The 19,425-nt window shown below is 35.0% G+C and overlaps 1 protein-coding gene across 36 annotated transcripts in view; it reads right to left on the bottom strand.

Annotated features, from left to right (window-relative positions):
- LOC118273910 (sodium channel protein para) overlaps nt 1-19,425 on the bottom strand; it is a 104,734-nt gene that overhangs the window by 76,336 nt on the left and 8,973 nt on the right. The window lies entirely within an intron of this gene.

A 19,425-nucleotide genomic window follows, 5' to 3' on the forward strand; every position in this document is an offset into this window, starting at 1 on the left:
AATCATGTAGGCTTTGTAAACAAGTAAGCACTAAACTTAGATTGGTTTTAGACTTTGTTGTAGTGCCTCCCCACTTTTTGGAACCAATAGCTACTTATATTGAGAAACTGAATTGTTTAGTTGTATGTATTTTAGGTACTCTCTCGACCTTACTTTATTACTACTAGCGACCTGCCCCAGCTTCGCATAGGTGCCGGTCGCCCATTGCCACACCATTCTCTTGAATCACTCTATCTATTAAAAAAACCGCATCAAAATCCGTTGCGCAGTTTTAAAGATTTAAGCATACAAAAGGACATAGGGACAGAGAAAACGACTTTGTTTTATACTATATGGTGATGAGATTTTTAAATGAGTACACTTACTTCGTATTTGATTTTTGTGTCTTTTCAATACTAATTAACACATAAACACTTAATGCCAATTACTAAATTTTGTAAAGACAAAATCAGCACACAAACATACAGACTACAACAATACTAGTTTTTAAAAATTGTTAAATAGAAAAAATTGGCATAAATTAGCATGTCAGCACGAAGTGGGGCCGTGGGCTTAGCGCCGCGATTGCTCCAGGTCGCTCGATCGATTCCGAGGCGCCGACCCGGTCAGCGCTCGGCAGACAACTAGCCTGGTTGACCCCTGCATGGTGCCAACCACGCTCAATACTTATTTACCTGCCATGTGAACACGACAATGGTTTGCGACAATTGTTCACTTAATGTTAGTAATAATGCTACGATATATTGCTATATGTACTATGTCATATAAGTATTTCCCGGGGGTACAAATGTACAATGTTTTGTCATGAATGGTTGCACCCAGTAGATACGTTTAATAATGGTAAGTAAATGCAATGGACCACAAAACAACTCAACCCAAAGTACCATTGTTAGAGAACCCAATTAATGTCTAGAAACAAAATCTAGATGTCATCCTAAGCAGTCCCGCTTTCTGGAGCTGCGGACTACCTAACGGGTTTACCGGGGCTCCGGCTCGAAAAGCAGGAGTAGAAACGGGGTGGTTTTTAGTCAGTAAGAGTTTGACACTCCCTCTCACCTCGCCCGAGGCAGGGAGAAGTCATTGGTTGATTATCGCCCTACAAAAAAAGCAGTCCCGCTTGTGACTATTATAGTATATTACGACGTTGAAGAATATATTCGAATAAGTACCTAGTCTTTAAAAAACCCTAAGAGTAAAATCCAGCAAGGCTAAGTATGACTTCAACACGACCTTACCCAACTCAAAGAACAAGCTACAGCTAGTCGCCATTTATATTTAATGCTACCGTTTATAATATCCAAAGACTTGTACAAAAACGCGTTTAAAATTAGCATTTTTATTCGACATAAATCGTGGCACTGTTTCTAACAACGTATCGATCCCAACGTTTTAGGAATTCTGTCATTATATACGACGGTGAGCTACGCACTACTACACACTATTATTTACCAAAATAACCCACGGACGTGTAAATAACTGGTTTTATATCGATATGTTTTGTTCCATTATAATAATTTGAGCTATGACACAGAGGCATATCCATATGTATTGCTAATAGTAATATACTATGTTTGACGCCTACAACCAAAAACTAGTTTTGTTATTTATTGTTTAAAACAAACTATCTAATATATAAAATTTCCATATCACAATGTTAGTTACCGTACTCCTCCGAAACGGCTTTACCGATTATTACCAAATTTTATATGCGTAGGTAGGTCTGAGAATCGGCTACTATCTATTTTCTAGAAATAATTTATAAGGCAACAACGTTTGCCGGGTCAGCTAGTTTATATGTAAATGTGAACTAAGACTAAGTCTGAATAAACACAAGAAGCAATTGGATTCATGTTAAAATATCAAATGATATTACTTTTTATGTAAAAAAGCAACACATAGAATATCAAAAGTGCCATTAACGTTTGTGTAACACAATCTACATGGTATCCTACATTATCTAATTACATCGTGATAAACCACAATGCCACAATTTCCATGAAAGCTCGTACATACAACTGTACATCGAAGTATAACAAACCAGTATAAACTGAACCTTGAATGTTCAAAAAGATCATACAAAGCGAGACCAAGATAAACTGGTAATGTATAGCATGATTTGTACGTGGTAAACGTTTGTTTTAATTGCGTACGTTCCGTGTCAATCAAGTGTCCAGTACTCGACTGGGGATGGTCAGCCAATTACATTTAATACCTACTTTGTCTGTTTCGTCAGTTTCATACGGAGTCCAAGCTGGACCTTCGATTGACGGCCATTGAAATATTGGTGATTGCTATCCGGTTAATCGATTTAATGTTAATCGTTTTGACATGTTTAGTTTCTAGTGTTGTAGATAAGATGGATTTTTTTGTGATTATAAAAATGAATACGTTACCTAATTAACAGCTATAACTATCATTATAGTCAGTTCAGTTCGGGTCATTTTAAGTTCAGTGCCCGACAGGGTCCTTAATTGTTACCTAGATATTATTTAAGAACCTTTGCCGCATTAAGGAAAGCAATAAAGATTTTGAATTCGATAATTCTCTGTAATAAGTAAGAACTGAAAGTAAACATGGAGTAGGTTTTTTAACTTACGTAATTATGATTTTTCGCATTTACTTCGAGAAAAGTGAAGAAAATGTGTAGATGTGATCAAGACATGATAAAAGGAAAACCTCATTAGATGTCTCAACGCAAATATTACATAATTAGAATAGACTAATATAAGACATATTAACCATACGGATTCTAATTGATAACTAAAAGTGTGACGTTAATCCCCAAATATAACCTCACTAGGTTATACATCGGCCTATATCTCACGGGCAATGAGCTATATAATATAACATACCTATATATTTCACGGCTTATCTTGAATTTCCATTATATATTCTCCTCTCGTGCGTACGAGACCTTGTTAAATGTTGTTCTTAAGTCGAGCCCCGCCCTATACAAGTTTTTGTTCTATTTGCGAATCTGTAAGTAGGACAATGTTTTACCAAATTATGTAGATACTCACTTAAATCATATGATAAAGGAAAATGTCGCCATGTAAAATATTTAATCAAAGCGAAGCATGAACGAACAGGAATGACTTCATTCATGTTAAATTAAAATGTAATAAAAATATTGTTTTCCTTGAATAAAAAAACAGGGCGGTTATTGTGAAGATTCTTTAAATCTTTAACAATCACTGAAACTTTCATTGAGTAAGTAGGTCGTTGTACCATTGCGATATATCTCGAAAAATTGTGAGAGGAAAATATTGGAAGGAATGAACGTAAAACGGAAGGGAGATAATACAAGGCTTTAGGAGTGACATGCTCCAATTGTCTGGTAACTCGGATGAATGGGGAACATTGGTGGGATTTCATGTCTATGAAGAACAAAAGTCCTCTGTTTTACAGCGAATGAGTAAGTTAAAACTTGAGTGAAGCTCGGCTTTGATTTCACAACTTTTCTGTTCATTATACGGGTTTTCAATTTAGTAGAGTAGGGTTGAATTACTCCTATATTTGTTTGACATTTTTGCTAATTACTCGTAAAGTTTATCGTCAGTATTTTATACAATTTCACTCATGTACCTAAGTAAAAGTGATTTGATATTTTGAATATCATTGTACAATGATAAATATCTTTAATACTTATTATGTCATGAATAACATATAAGCAGGATACAACAATCTGATGTTTATGTATGACATTAATTAGTGTCATAATTGGAGATTGGATTATAGATTACAAAATTCCTCAATTTTAAAGTGTCATCCTTAACACATCTATTTTATATTAGCTTATCTAAAATGATCAATGTAGAGCATACTTATTGCACGTGGTTTAGACAATGTTTTTTAGCTTATTGTTTATGTAGATACATATGTAAATAGATATTGTTAATATAATATAAGATATATACATAAGATTTATTCTATGTTACCTAGTTACTGAATCCTACTAATCATACACTATAGCAAAAAATCAACCATAAAAAGGAACCATTCAAATAATTTTCCATAGCGAAACAAATTCAATCACCGCCCATCAAAAAACGAAGCCAACCACAAAATGAAAGTTGGTACCGAGTGGAAAAATATTCGGATAGCGTCCACGTTTTTCTCACTTTCCTTTTATGTCATTTATTCCGTCTGTCCAACTTTTTGATTAGCTGAACGGAGGCGGATGGGAGCTCAGGAGATATTTCCGCTGTGGCAGATACTTTCTTTGACACAGATTAAATATAAAAACGTGTGACGAAAATATCCCTTCACAAATTGTAGGGGACTGCCTCGTTGGTCGAGGGGTTTCGGGTTCGCTTCCCGGGTCGGGCAAAGTATTACTGGGTATGCAAGGTACTACAGAGTGGTCGCAAATGCGGCTGCTAGACAAAACGTCTCGGGTTCGAATCCCAATGTATTACGAGGCATTTTTCGAAAATTTCTCAGTAGTAGCATGGAGTCTGGAATTGTGCCCAGTATATGGCAATAGGCTCACCTCCTATTACATGGGACTTATAACACAAATGGTGAAAAGTGACTGTACATTGTATAGCGGCATTACGTGCTGTAATGTGCACCTCTGCCTACCCCTTCGGGAATAAAAGGCGTGAAGTTGTTGTTGACATATCGTAGGAAATAAAAGCATGGGGAAAATGGAGCTTTTGTTTAAAAATAGTTGTGGACAAGGGACGGGATGTGAGAAGTGGGGAATCACAAAGATTCCAGGTATGAATGATACCCGACCCTTCGGGGAACGAACCTTTTTGGTGCCATAGTAACATGGTAGAAACATACGGACAACAGAAATCATATATAGCTTCTGTGCGTGGAGTAACAAATAGATTGGAAACAACTAACAATACAAAGAAATCCTTCACTTCTTTTGTAATTGCCTAAAACTCCCTGAACTTTGCTATTTCACTAATTCACCAAACAAAGAATTTTCTTTGTTAGCAAATGGAAAACTATATAACTAAACTAACCTAAATCTAAAAACTAACTAAGTTAAATACGACAATTAACACGAAAACGTAATCAATCTATGTATTAGTAACCAAGTAATTTCAGAAACATTAATCACAAATTGCGAATCCACTTACATACAACCACTATCTACATTTTGTTTAGGCTAAAAGCCGTTTTATAATTAAAAACAAAATGTAAATAGGCCTAAATAACAAAGGAGGTACAATAACATACAATTCAGTTTAATTAAGTGACCTAGTTTACTACGTTTTGTCAAACAACGTGTTATGTGGAACATCAGATACCTACGCAACATTTTCACACAACACGACTTCTTTTTAGAATTTTTAAAGAGCTCTCAGAGCGGCGGCCATTGTGGTTATTCCGGGTAAAAGCCTCCTGTGTTCGTCGCGACAACGAGGTAATTCTGCTAGAGACTCGTGTGTTTCGTCGTCTAGTCGTTATATTTTCCAACACACATTGTAAAATATGAGTATCACAGTATTCAAAGTAAAAATAAATGTGTTCCCACCATTTGTGGTTTTGTATTTTGATTTTAGAACGCCTAAAATAAAAATTGAATAAATAGAATACTTTTTTGCCAGGCAGTCTAATTATTCAGCCATTTGTTTTTTTTTTTATAATAGTAATTTAAATTAAATTACTTATTTTTTTATCCTGGATTGAATTAAGGTGACAAACTACTAATACTTGTTAGTAATAGGATAAAAGAATGTACCTTAATTTATATTTGAGAAGATTTTTCGTGGTGTCGTCAAAATTGAAAGGAAATCTAATTCAATAGCCTCCTCTAATAAAATATACCTACTCTATGATCTTTCTTTTACTTCAAACATTAGTAAAAAAGCTTATTCATTTCCATTTTTATGTGAACTTAATCCGGGAAAATGTTAAAAGCAGAAACAAGAATCTTTTGAAGGCTACATTGCAAAAAAATGGGCATGACATGTTGAGCATTTCTCTTTGGTCTATATTCTGTGTGCTAGCAGCTAGCAGGTTACATAGGAGTAACCTAGTTTCGTGGCAGCCGCATCGGCTCGCACGGCCGTTGCCACTGGCGACACCACGCGATCGTGATTACATACTAATTTACACTGTTTATAAATAAATAGTTGCTAGTTTGCTACCAAGTGGTTATTAGTACGATATCATAGATTTTTATCTATAGGTATTCTGTATTCAAAAGTTCTATTGACAACGTAGAGCAAGTCAAAACCTGTCTTTTATTTAAAATTTTCATCTTCCTAGTCACGATGAGAAATCTATATAACCTTTGCTAAGACTTCTTGTTATTCTGATATGATTGTTATCTTATTATCATAATTAAAGCAGATAAATATCTACTTAAAAGTTCAATAGATATCATGGATCAGGTACAAACATGCCTATTTGGTACATTTGTACTTACTTTGCAAGTCACAATGACTTTAGTAGAAAATAAAATTATCATCAATCAAATGATTTCAATAATTTATCATGATTATCAAGGATATGTTGTTTTTAAATTTTAATACCTTTTAGATACCTATCAAGCCTCAACAGGATTTGATTGGAAAATCTCAAATACCTACCATTAGATTTCAATAATTAGCTAATGTTACCTAAGTCTTTATTAATCTTCAGAAAGAGTTTTTTTTTTAGAAAAAGATTATCATATAAATCAGTCGTTATTTTGTAAATTTTGACATGTTGATGAAGCAACCAACCGACTCGCAACATACCTAATTATGTATAACATGAAATATGGCACGCATATTTTTTACATACAATTCTGAAATCTTGCCAAATCTTGTACAAAATAAACGCCGACCTCAATGGAGAAAACGCCAGAATACAGAAAAAATCAATAAATACGTAACCACCATTCCTCTTAGGATAAGTAGAATAAAACTACAGAAAACCAATTTATATTTAGTCAAAATACATAATAAATAAACTAAAAATCAGGGCTTACTCACGTAAATTAATGGAGAAAAGCTCTACTAGTTTCGAGTCACAGAGGGACTCTTCATACGTGTGTAAACTGTGATTTTTAGTTAATATATATAAGTATGTATCACGATAGTTATTAAAAAAACCGGCCAAGTGCGAGTCGGACTCGCACATGAAGGGTTCCGTAACAGCAAGTAGATGACATAATATAAGTTGGTTTTACATAGTGTTTGTATGAACGACAAAGTTATATTTGCGGTTTTTGAAAATGTTTTATTTCTTAAAAACTAAAAATGATATCTCGTTCAAACCAATTTTCGTTGTTAGTTTTCATTGAAATCTACATTATATATTTTTTTCAGTTTTCTCACTCTCTTATTTTAAAAGTTAGAGGGGGGGGACACTCATTTTTCCACTTTGGAAGCGTCTAACTTTCAAACGATTGATTTTGACGAAAAGTGGTTTTAGGAACCTCTATGTCTTTTTTAAAGACCTATCCATAGACACCCATCACGGATATGTTAGCTGAAAAAAAAATTTTTTTTAATCAGTTCCATGTATGGAGTGCCCCCTTCATTTTTAAATTTATTAATTTTTATTCAAAATTCGAATAGCGGTTATCGAAATACACCATCCTACAAAGTTTCAACTATGTAGACCCAACAGTTTCGGAAATAAACGGCTGTGACATACGGACGGACGGACAGACAGACATGACGAATCTATAAGGGTTCCGTTTTTTGCCATTTGGCTACGGAACCCTAAAAAAACATACTACATAGTATAAAAAACTGACCATAACTCAAACAAAATATAAGTGAAAGTTGCTGAAACTATGTCCGCCAATTCTGAATTAGATAAATATTAACACAGTTATATTAAGATTGAAGAGGGACGAATGGCAATTTCCAAAATACAGACTGGAGCTGAAGATCAATACTCTCTTAGATAAAGTTTTCAAACCTCGGGTTCATTTGAGGGCAAGTCGTCTCACTTGGTTTGGCTTAATATAGCTCTGAAATATCGCCCAGTCTACTTTTGATATCTTTTTTTGAGGGGTAATCTCATGCCTTATCACACCTTGGGCGAAAGGGAGTGTGTGAGGTGAGAGGGAATGTTCAGACTCTTACTGACTAAAAACCACGCCGTTCCTACTCCTGTTTTTCGTACTGGAGCCCCGGTAACCTGCTAGGCAGTCCGCAGCTCCGATACTTTTGATACGTTTGTTACTTATTCCGTATACGGCATAAACATATCTCGGTGTTATTCTCGAAACACTGTCCATTTGGCGTCTATGTTTTAGATAAAATTCGATCTCGATTACATTTTTTGTTTTTTTATTTTATTATTTCTCTAGTCATGAGTGAGATGACTTAGTTCGAACTTCCCCCATGGAATATTAATCCAACGATTTATTACCGATATTATTGATTGTAGAATAAGCATTTAAATAATATCGTAATAATGTGGTAAAAATATTTACTTTCATTTAAAGTTAATATTAAAAACAAGCCTAGATTGATTAAACTTTGCCTGCTAACGTAAACTTTCAACCAACCTTGGAAACGTTAAAACATTGACGAAAATAATGTTAGGTGGACCACAAAAGAAGAGAAACAATTCATTTATATAGGTTTTACAGAAATCTCTCCTTTAACTCAAACCTTTATTGATAACAAATTAAAATGTTCGCATAAATATTTTCAAACTGACAAAGTACTTGAATATTTACAACAAATCTTTTTGTACCCAGTTTTTAGGTCAGCAAGCTACTACAGACCCCGTTCACACACTACTCACAAATCCGTTCATTCCCTCCACCTTTAGTAAATGGTACAAAGCTAAGGATTAACTCGGCATACTGATGTAGTAACAGGTTAATTATAAATGAGCTCGTGTGTGGATGGCCTCAAATGCGACAGACACGACAGCCGGCGTCACGCGACCTACGGCCAACGTAGTTTTTGTATTTTCGAGGTAATTGTAGCTATATACTCGTACTATTGTATATAGGTAGGTAGTTTGCTAGCTACTGTACTACTGTTGGGTCGAACGTTACAAGACTTATAAGTTACATCACGTACTATCCTAAGATAGGATTACATAAATTGAGTTGGATTTTTCTCGTTTACGTCCTTACGCTAAAGCTTTGATGTTTAATGAAAAGAAAAGTATTGAATCGATTCCCGCAGACAAGAATAGCCTACTATTAATAATGTTTTCGAAGTTTGACACGGAATCTTCGGTGAGGGCAGAAACCGCGACCCGGAATGTAGGGCAGCCACTAAGCCTCGTTAGGATTGATAAATGTTCCTGTGTCTCCAAATTGGCCATACATGTGGGATGTCGATTCCCAAAACAAATCACTTAAAGGGTAAGATATCTTGGACGCGACCTACAAACCGGTAAGACGGATCACCGCGGCTATACAAAAAACTCGTAACAATATAAGACCGGCTTTTCCTAATACAGAAAAATTTGAAGATCGTGATTTCGGGCTTAAGTCAACTGAGTCGGCAAAATATCTAGTCCCGCCTTCGGCACGTTATGTAAGGCGCGAAAAATATAAGGAGGCGCCAGAATTTTATCTTTGTTACTTGACCTTGTAGATTCTTTAGTCAGTCGCTTCTATTTGCCGGTAGGTTTAAGGGTAAATTGCTTAGATTACTTTCTTATCTTCCATCTTAGAACATAATTAAGTGGGAGCTTCAAAAATCTTTCTTTACAATGTTTTAATAGTGTATTGGTATTCTCGATAAAAATATTTTATGCTTTATTTATATCGATGTGAAGTGATAGAGGGATAAATTGTAATCCCCTCTAATTGGCGAGGTATTCAATTTTCGGTGAAAACGAATCCTTATGGGGCCGAAACAAGTGGGTTACACAAAGGGGATAACACCATTGAAACAATCTGCTAAATCAAGTATAAAGGTAAGGGTCAAGGATAGTGAACGAGTACTAAGTGAAGCATTAAATTACCTATTTTAACAATATTTCAAGGCTGCCTTCCTACAAAAGAATTTTCGTAAAATACTTAAACGTGAATGTTTACCAAATCGAGAAATTGAACTGAAGGGGTGTTCCCCAAATATAGACGCCCCACCCCCCTGTACCTGACTGAAATGAAAACATCCGATTAATTTTGCTTTTGTATAATAAGTCGTAGCAGGCAAGTAAGGCAATATAAATTGTTGCAGTCAGTTACAACTAACTGAGCTACCTAATACAATTACCCGTTGTTATAAAAGGAATACAAGAAATAAATGTTGTTCGGGGGTCGTCGGGGGTGGGCGCCGGGTGGCGGCGGCGGGGTGAGGGGGTGGCGTCAAGGTTTAAGTTCGGTTCGTTCGGGCGCCACTGCGGACTATGCGTATTTCTACGTGTCGGCTGTTACCCGACTGAATTACGGCGCTCGTACATCCAGCGCGGTGTTCGACGTCGCCTTGCTCCGATTAACTGACGAAATACCTTGTAACCCACCAAGATGTATAAGCAACTGTGAATCGTTGGGCTTTTGTGTTTCTTTTCATTTCACAAGAAGAACTATAAGGCATTACATAAGCGTTTGTTTTTGGCTCAAAACGTATTACGCTCTATTTCCAGCATTGGGTAGTTTTATTAATACCTTGTAATCGTGAACAAGTGTGTATTGCCATTTGGTACGTAGTGTAGGAGCTACAAATGTGAAATTGTGTTACACTCTTTTGTCTGACTTAGAAACCTTTTCTCAGTGGTTGCTATTACAAGAACGCCGATACTGAAATATATATTATGAAATAAAATCTTGGAATTTCATTTAAATCTTGTTCTTAGAGACTGATTTATTTGTTTGTTTGATGTAGTGACACCGGCCTAAAAATATGTATTACACAAAATTATGAAATTATTTCATAACAGTTTTTAATTCTATACGACTAGTTCTAAAATGTCCTCTATTATAAAGTAGTAAGGTATAATATAACTCGTAATTGAGAAACTTAGATAAAAAACCTTGTATTTCAGATATCGGAGTGAATAGAGGGAAAGAGGAATAGCAAAGGCAAAATTTATTACTAGAGCAACGAAATGAATGGAGAGGGAAAACAAACTGAGCTTTAAAAACTTGAAACAAGGCCAGGTAGAAACAAGATAAGTTAAATCAAGCTTCAGCTGGAATTAGACTGAAGTTACGGGAAACAGTATCAGAGAAAATCTTTGAAGATTTGTAGAAAATCAGGGCACAACTATACCAAGAAAAAACCTGAAGAGTGATCATTCAATTAACCTATGATATAACGTGTAGCGGGTTCGATTGCCGCACGGAGACACTCTTTCTGTGATCTACAAATTGTCGTTTCGGGTCTAGGTGTCATGTATATGTGAACTTGTATGTTTGTTACGACACGATACATGAGAAAACTGTAGTATATGGCAAAATATTTTATAATAATAAAAAAAATACAGTAAATTGTACAAACAAACCAAAACCTTTACCCTTTTTGTTAATCTACAATAATCCAAGAATAAGAATAAAAAGAGATTTATATATTATCTATCTCTATAGTAATTTATTATTCTTTTACAAACCGAAAAAAATGATAAAGTGCTCGTCCATATTTAATGAAGGCAGCTTTCAATACCAAAGCTAATGTATTGGGAAAATCAATACTTTCCTAATAAGGTAACTTTGTATAATGTATTTTGTAGAATCAATACGATAATTGGAACCATCGTAAACACTTACTAATCATATCGATGGTTGAAAGGTTAATTGGTCTAAGCGACATTTTTTGCGATATTAGTTTGGATATACATATTCGGCATCACCAAATTTTTCTCCATCAATCATGTATATCAATATCAATCACGATCAATAATGTATATGTATAACAATTCTAGATAATAAGTCAATAAGTTATAAACATCCATCCATCCCATCCATCGAATGATGGATATAACATCGTAATAAAATGTATGTTAGTATATCGATTAGCCTCTCAACCGTTGATAATATAAACCTGAATTACAATAATTGTTACTAAATAATACAAATTACATACCTAACTAATGAATTTCAATGAAATATAACATCTAAAATTCATTTTACATAGAAGAATATTGTAATGCAGTGATATGAACAGGCGAGTAAACATTTATATAAGATGTGTATTTACAAACAGATAGTTGAAAAATTTTATGTTATCCGAATAAAGAGAAAACTGCATTCTTTCATATTTTATACATCTAAAGACGAAAGATAAAGAGAACACAAAGACAAAAGGGTTGGTTTTGATTTCAAAAGAATGTCAGAAAGCTTGCACATTTTATATAAGTACTCGTAATACTGACTGTAAAAGTTTTTAAACTGACATGGTCACTAACACTAACGTTAGAACTTAAGACGGGATATTTACCATGTTTATTTCTGTCTATGAGTTTCCGATATTTCGGCACTGTTGCAAGCGCCATGATCTAATGTTACTGACTGTAAACACTAAAAAGCATTCAAAAACAAGAGAAAGGATGCATGTAAACATATCTGAAAAAAATAAACCTCAATTGCAAGTTAAAAATCTAATCAATACGTAATTACGCCTCATTAGAAGTTGATTGAATTTGAATCTGGCTGCCAACAAAAGGTATTTTTACCTGCGTGTAAAATTACCGGCACCGTTTTTCCAAAATTAATTTATAGGCGGGCCATGTAGGTTAAGTTCGTTTTTCATGATTTAACTGGACATTAAAGAAAATTACTGTGTCAACGTGGTAATACTGCCAGTCTTTTGGGCGCTCTACCTCATGGCAGCGATGAGGACAATTTTTTCGACGCGTTAAGTCAGTTTCAATTTATTTTCTTATGTACTGTTACTGTTAATTTTAATGTTAAAGTTATAAACATTTTAATCACAGTTCGTATTATTACTTAGTCTATATATGTACCGTATATTATATGTTTAAGATTTGATTGTTATAGATGGTAATGTCGCATTGAAATTAAAAAAAATGGCAATAGATGCCTAACTGTGTCAATGGTTTTATGATCGTCAATAAATGCACAGAAACTTGACGAAATTTTTAAATTTCCAGTAGAGGCTCAAGTTCTGTAGGTTATTATGTAAGTACATCAAGTTTACTAATATTTCCTAACACAGGTATGAAGACAAACTTCTTTAATTTAGTTACAGAGCGCCGTGTTATGCCTGGAAGCGTACAAATATGTCGGGCATCAAGCTCCCGAATATTAAAAAAAGTAAAAGTTTGAAAAATACAGTCATTAACAAAACCAACACAAGAAAAGTTAAAACAACATATTTTAAAGTAAAATTCAAACGAGAATCTTAAAGATGTTCTTTTGAAGAAATTTCAAGTCAAAACATTCAAAGATTTTTGTAAAAGCCCTTTTCGTATAAACGTGTATTTCCTGTGTGTAGTTATTCAGGGCGTCCCAGCCGCCAGCACATAAGTGTCCACTTGCAATTTACATAACCCGGCCATGACAGCCCCTGACTTTATCCCGCAGAGGGCGGGAATGTTGCACGTTACTTTTTACGCAGGTGTTTTGTTTACATTTACGATACCTCTCTTAATACGCGTGGGCTGTGTAAAAATGAGGCTGGAAGCATTATCATTTGTATAAGTGACGTGAATGAATATATTTTGGTGTGCTGAAATAGTGTCATTCATTCTGTCGTAACTATTCTTGGGACAATTTTTGTTTGTGGTGGGAAAATCATCCAATGACTTCTCCCGCCCTGGGCGAGGCAAAAGGGAGTGTCAGAATTCTTGGGGCATACAATTCACGTAATCAAACGTAGAATTTCTCATAAGTGTAGTTAATTGTGGAAAAACTATCTGCCTAATTCTATGAAGAACGGATTTTAGTACGTCATATACTATTACATTTTGAATAAGCTCTTTAATCATTTTTACATGAACAAGCAACAAACATCTACACAAACTTTACAATAACAGTAAAAAGACCGGAGCACAGCACTCAATAAAACTTTGCGATCAACTCCATACAAACCGACTTTATCGTTGGAAAACATCAAAGCACTACAAAGCAGTTTTTATTTTAAAACACTTGGAGAAATATGAAATATTATGAGAGCAAAAGTTGCAGTAAATTCAGTTGGCAGAGTTATTTACATTGAATCCGATATCAAAGGCCTCTCAGTCGGTACTCAGACGACAGACCAGAATAAATACTTTCCCAACAGTTTTGAGCCACGATAACGCTTAGTGATTTACTAACTTTCTACTCTGTGTGAATTTTGTTCTGTTTTCTGCTTTTCAGAACTTTGTGTCCTGCAAAACGAATACTTCATTACTGTTCCGTATAGACAGTATTTAATAAAGCTATGTTTCTAAACTGGAATTTGAAATGTTTGTACGATTACATAACAGTATTGTGCTGGTGTCGAGTTTGAATTCGTTGAGTAAGTTCATCTATGACAAGGATTCGCCGCAAAAAGCTTTAAACAGAGAGGAGTGGAAGGAGGGTAGAGAGGCTTTTGCCCTGCAGTGGGACGACCATGGCTGAAATCTAAATCTAAATCTAATTGTGCTAGTGTAAATTATTGTAGATTATGAAATAGGACAGAATATTGCAAAATATCATTAAGGCCATTACGAAAAGAAAATATTCGTTTCTTGTTCTTGAGAAGCATATCAATGATAATATCATTCTTCAGTGATGATTTACGTTTGTGGCGACACATGACAAGTGAAGTCGCATAATCGGCGATTTGTTGTGAAGCTCAAAATTCTGACATGACGTCCACTCTAAGATCCTGAATAGTAGGGAGTAACAAAGTAAAAATGAGCTGACTTACGTAATACTGCTTTCCCACAAGCAATATTAAGATTAACTTACAGATTCGACGACCAAGAATAGTGGAGCTAATATTCTTTACTCCCATTGTATCCCCCCTTTCTTTACATCTAGACAGACTGTAAGAAGGCCCTTTTATTACTGAACGAGTATTTTCATAGTGACCCACTTACAACGCAAAGTAATTTATATAAAAGCTTTAAAAAAATATAGGTTAAAATGATTGTTGTTTCAAGTTGTCCAATCGATAGCCGAATTGATAAAGAACGTCTCCATTTTAGTTTTAGGTACAGACTTTTATCAAGGCTATCAAACAAGAACGTTAAAACTGTTTTATACTGCAAAGGTTTGGCAGCGTTTTATAGGACATCCACTTTTTACCCAGTCATGGCAATTCATCCATGGTCTTAATAAAAAATCTTTAACCTAAATCGATGTAGAAAACATACTCGAAACATAGCAGTCTAGAAACTATCAAATCAGCAACAAAATCTTTGATTGCAGACGTATATATTACGTAGGCTCTAACTCGGACTTTCATCAAGGCCGTGTAATGAATAGAGTTAGAAAAAAAAAGAGATTTTTCCGAAAGATAAATCTGTAATGTTGGCAAGCTAAGAGACTTGCTATAAAGTAAAGGCAATGTGGAAAATGTTGAACCCCAATGCCGATCGAGTATATAGGCCAAGGGCGCTCGTTTTTGGAGGGGTACCGCGGCGGCCGAGGCAGAACGCGTGACCGACCAACCGCCAAAGACATTATCCAGTTCCTACGTGGAGAATAAAGAATGCTTATCATACAATTACCGTAACGTCATGCGTGTAATGACTATTGATTGTATTATTTGACTTCACCATGTTTGTCAGACAACTGATGGTAAGTATGAGCGGTGAAGAGCAATAGCAATAGGTATTGGTATAATTCTTTTTCCTGTTAGAAGTTTAATTTTTTTTTAAGGTGAAAAGATCATCTAAAGACTTCTCCCGCCTTAAGTGAGACAAGAGGGAGTGTCAGACTCTTACTGACCAAAAACCACCCCGTTCCTAATTCTACTTTTCGAGCCGGAGCCCCGGTAAACCCGCAAGTTACTCCGCAGCATTATAAGTTTAACCTATGTCCCATGCATTGGACTAATATTATGATACAACCAACAAAAATAATACAACTCAATCTACTAAGAAGAAAACAGACATAATATGTTATACGAGTCATTCCTCAATCTCTCAAAACGATAGTCTTCCGCAACGAGTCCCATTTGATGTTTATTACACCACAATAAGCAAATAACATCATATATCACGAAAAAACATGTTTGTTGCACTCCTAATATGTTGTATATGAAAAACGCCCTGACAGAAAAGCTATAAAATCGGGCTCTTGGGCTTCCTCGAGCGAGTTGGATACTCCTCCATAACCCGGGGTCTCATTTACATACGTGAGGTCGCAATGACGGCACCTCTCAACGAAATTGCTTTCAGCTTTTACCACGAATAAAAGTCAGGAAGATAATGTATTCATTCTCTCAATAACCGAGGTTTTAATTGGAAACAAGGATTGGACGGCGTGGGTCTAATAGCATAGGACGTTAGCGACAAAAATTCTTCGAACTTTTTGTTAGCGCCGCAGAAACTTTGCTTTCCAAGTATTAATAATGTCTACGTAAGCGTTCTAGCTGTCTATTGACGTCACACTGTTTCGTTTTTTTTATTATTTTTCGTACTTTTATAAATGTAGGTACCTACCTAATATTTTTTCAATTATAAAAGTAATATTATCTACGTTCTATGTACTTACAGAAACAAAAACGAAGAACACCACTTCCAATTTTGAAACAAGTAAAAACAATTGAATTTTTATTCAGTTCTATTAATTCAAAATAGGACAATTAACCACAAGCAACTTATTGACAACACAGCTAGAAGAACTATGATTGGCAAATGAAAGCGAAAACTTTATTAATAACTAACAGGATATGCACATCCTGTGTTCTGCAGTATATCAAAGTGAATGCCCTTTTGATATTAAAGGGAAAACCCATCTATATTGAGAAGATATCAGAAGCATTTTATCAAATAACCATATATTGCATAGTATATAATAGACGAAAGATCAACGCTATTGAATTGATACAAAGAGCTACGTAAGGTTTTCAAAGCCACCATTTTCATATCACCAAAGATATTTGTAAAATCTATAGGTAAGGGTAGTGAACTATTAAGTTATTCTATGTATTTATGCCAGATTTGTTATCAAGTAGCGTAGGTTTATATTGGAATTACGCGCTTAATGTAAGTGTAATTTTAAAACATAATAAGTGCCTTTTTACGCATCCTTGTTTCAGGTAACTATACCCTTAGTACGAGTTTTCTTTACATAGAACAAAAACGAAACCAGAGCGCGGTCGGAGCTCTCATTGGTTGATTCATTCGCGCCGGCCAATCAGAGCGCCGAACGCGCTCTTGTTTCGTTTTCGTTCAATGTAAAGCAAACTCGTACTAAGGATACTGGTACCGAGTAGTTAACGGCGAATAGTATAGCCATAATTATATTGTCTTTAATATAGATCGGATCGCATAGAAAGGGCCCCAATATACTGAAAACAATTTGAATTTATAAAAACTCAAAGACCGAAAGAAAGTCCGGAACTAATTCGTCGTTCGAAATTGAGATGTAAACCCTTCAATTTAAGATCGTATTTTCCGTACAGTTAACTAAATGTATAGCAATTTCCCCCTTGAATAGCCATTAGATTTCCCATCAAATTCATGTCAGTATTGTATATAAGTATCTATGTAGGTATATATGTATCTACTTTTTGAGTGACAGTCTCCTTTCTATAAAGGAAGAATGGACAATTTTTTTATTGGAATGTGTAGGATGGTATATAATTTTAATTATGTCCGACATGCTTTACATAATTTTGTCTGACTTTTACCCTAGGGTATGTACTTACATTTATCTTACTGATACTGACTCCAGTTTAATTTGAAATTAAGTAATAAACAACGCAATAGACGTAATGTTAGAGTGACAGGAACCTATGACACCTCTTTTTTTTGAGAGGGGAATATCATCCAATGACTCCTCTCGCATTAGATAAGGCGAGAGATAGTATCAAACTCTTACTGGCTAAAATCCAACCCATTCGTACTCCTGCTTCGAAACGGAGCCCCGGTAACCCGATAGATCATCCGCAGCTTCGGATTCCCATGAAACCTACAGCAGAAAATCCAAATGTAGAATATTTTTTTAAGTAGAAGGATGAAGATTTTTAAGATATAGATAAGAACTTACATCTGGGTTGAACAAGCACTAAAGTAAAAGTAAAAAACGCTTATGCCTTGTTCCCACTGCGCTAGCATTTTAATCGAGTAGCGAGTATTTAGTAATTTCCTCTCGCTTCGATTTTGGGACAGAAGCGAGAAAGAGCTACTATGTACTCGCTACTCGACTAAAATGCTAGCGTAATGTAAACAAGGCATTACTTACTTACTTACTTATAGCTAAAGTATCCACTTTAAATGTAAATCTATTATACTTCATTATTCCATCATTAATGGTTTCCTTCAATAAAAAACTCATCTAAGTCATGTGTACTTTGGAAACTTTCCGATTGATAAGTTCTAAAGGAAATCTTTTGTTAAGTCTCTATTATGGGTTTTGTTAGTCTTTTCCTGTATTTAACTTAAACTTGCTTCTATAAGTAGGTACTTAGTTCTTAGTTTAATATATTAATGGATTAAGAATACAAAGAACAGGTTAAGCAAACCGTAGTTAAGTTAATTCGAATGCAATTTGATGACAATTGATAATAACTTTATTTTTTATGGTATAAGCCGGTACACGAGCCGACGGATCACCTGATGGCAAGCCATCACTGCTGCCATAGACTCCTAAAACACCAGGGCCGTCTATATTTTTAATACATAAAACCAACAATTTATAATTTTACCAGTCCATCTCTGGGTTTATACATAAGTAAAATCCCTATGTAAATTATAATTACACCTTTTCTTACATTCAACACAACAAGTCCAATCTCTAGCCTCATGCAGCAATGTATATGAAACTCCTGCCTTACCACACTTACACGTGCAGGCAGAACGACACCCACGTATTACATTGCTTGAAATTGTAATTAGGTCATGTGACAATACTGTTAATGTACCCAAGTTAGGAAGGTTCTCGAAACAATTCTAATAATAACTCAATGAGGTTTATGAATTGTATTAGTGTAAAATTAAAATGCTATGTAAGCAACATTAGATTAGTTTTAGATTTCAGCCATGATCGTCCTACTGCAGGGCAAAGGCCTTCCTACCTTCCTTCCACTCCTCTCTGTTTAAAGCAAGTAAGCAACATAGCCATCGAAATTAATTAGACTCAAATAGTATTTGCTTTACGTTTAAAGTAATCGTGTGGTCATCGAGCGCGTTCGGCGCTCTGATTGGTTGATTTATTCGAGCCGGCCGCTTGATGACCATACGAAAAACTCGGGAAACTGAATGAATTTTTAAATCCCATTAATGGTTACTGAATTTTTTTAACCGCCTCATTCTAAAAAAATCCAGTAACTAAAGCAAGCAAGCATACTTTTTAAGTAAAAAAAAAATATAGCTTTTTCGTTTCATTACGAATAGGGTGAATATGTGTCAAAAATTGCACATTGTTGAGTAATGAGCTGTATAAAGTGT

The sequence above is a fragment of the Spodoptera frugiperda genome, chromosome 3 (assembly GCF_023101765.2).
Source record: "Spodoptera frugiperda isolate SF20-4 chromosome 3, AGI-APGP_CSIRO_Sfru_2.0, whole genome shotgun sequence".
NCBI lineage: Eukaryota > Metazoa > Arthropoda > Insecta > Lepidoptera > Noctuidae > Spodoptera > Spodoptera frugiperda.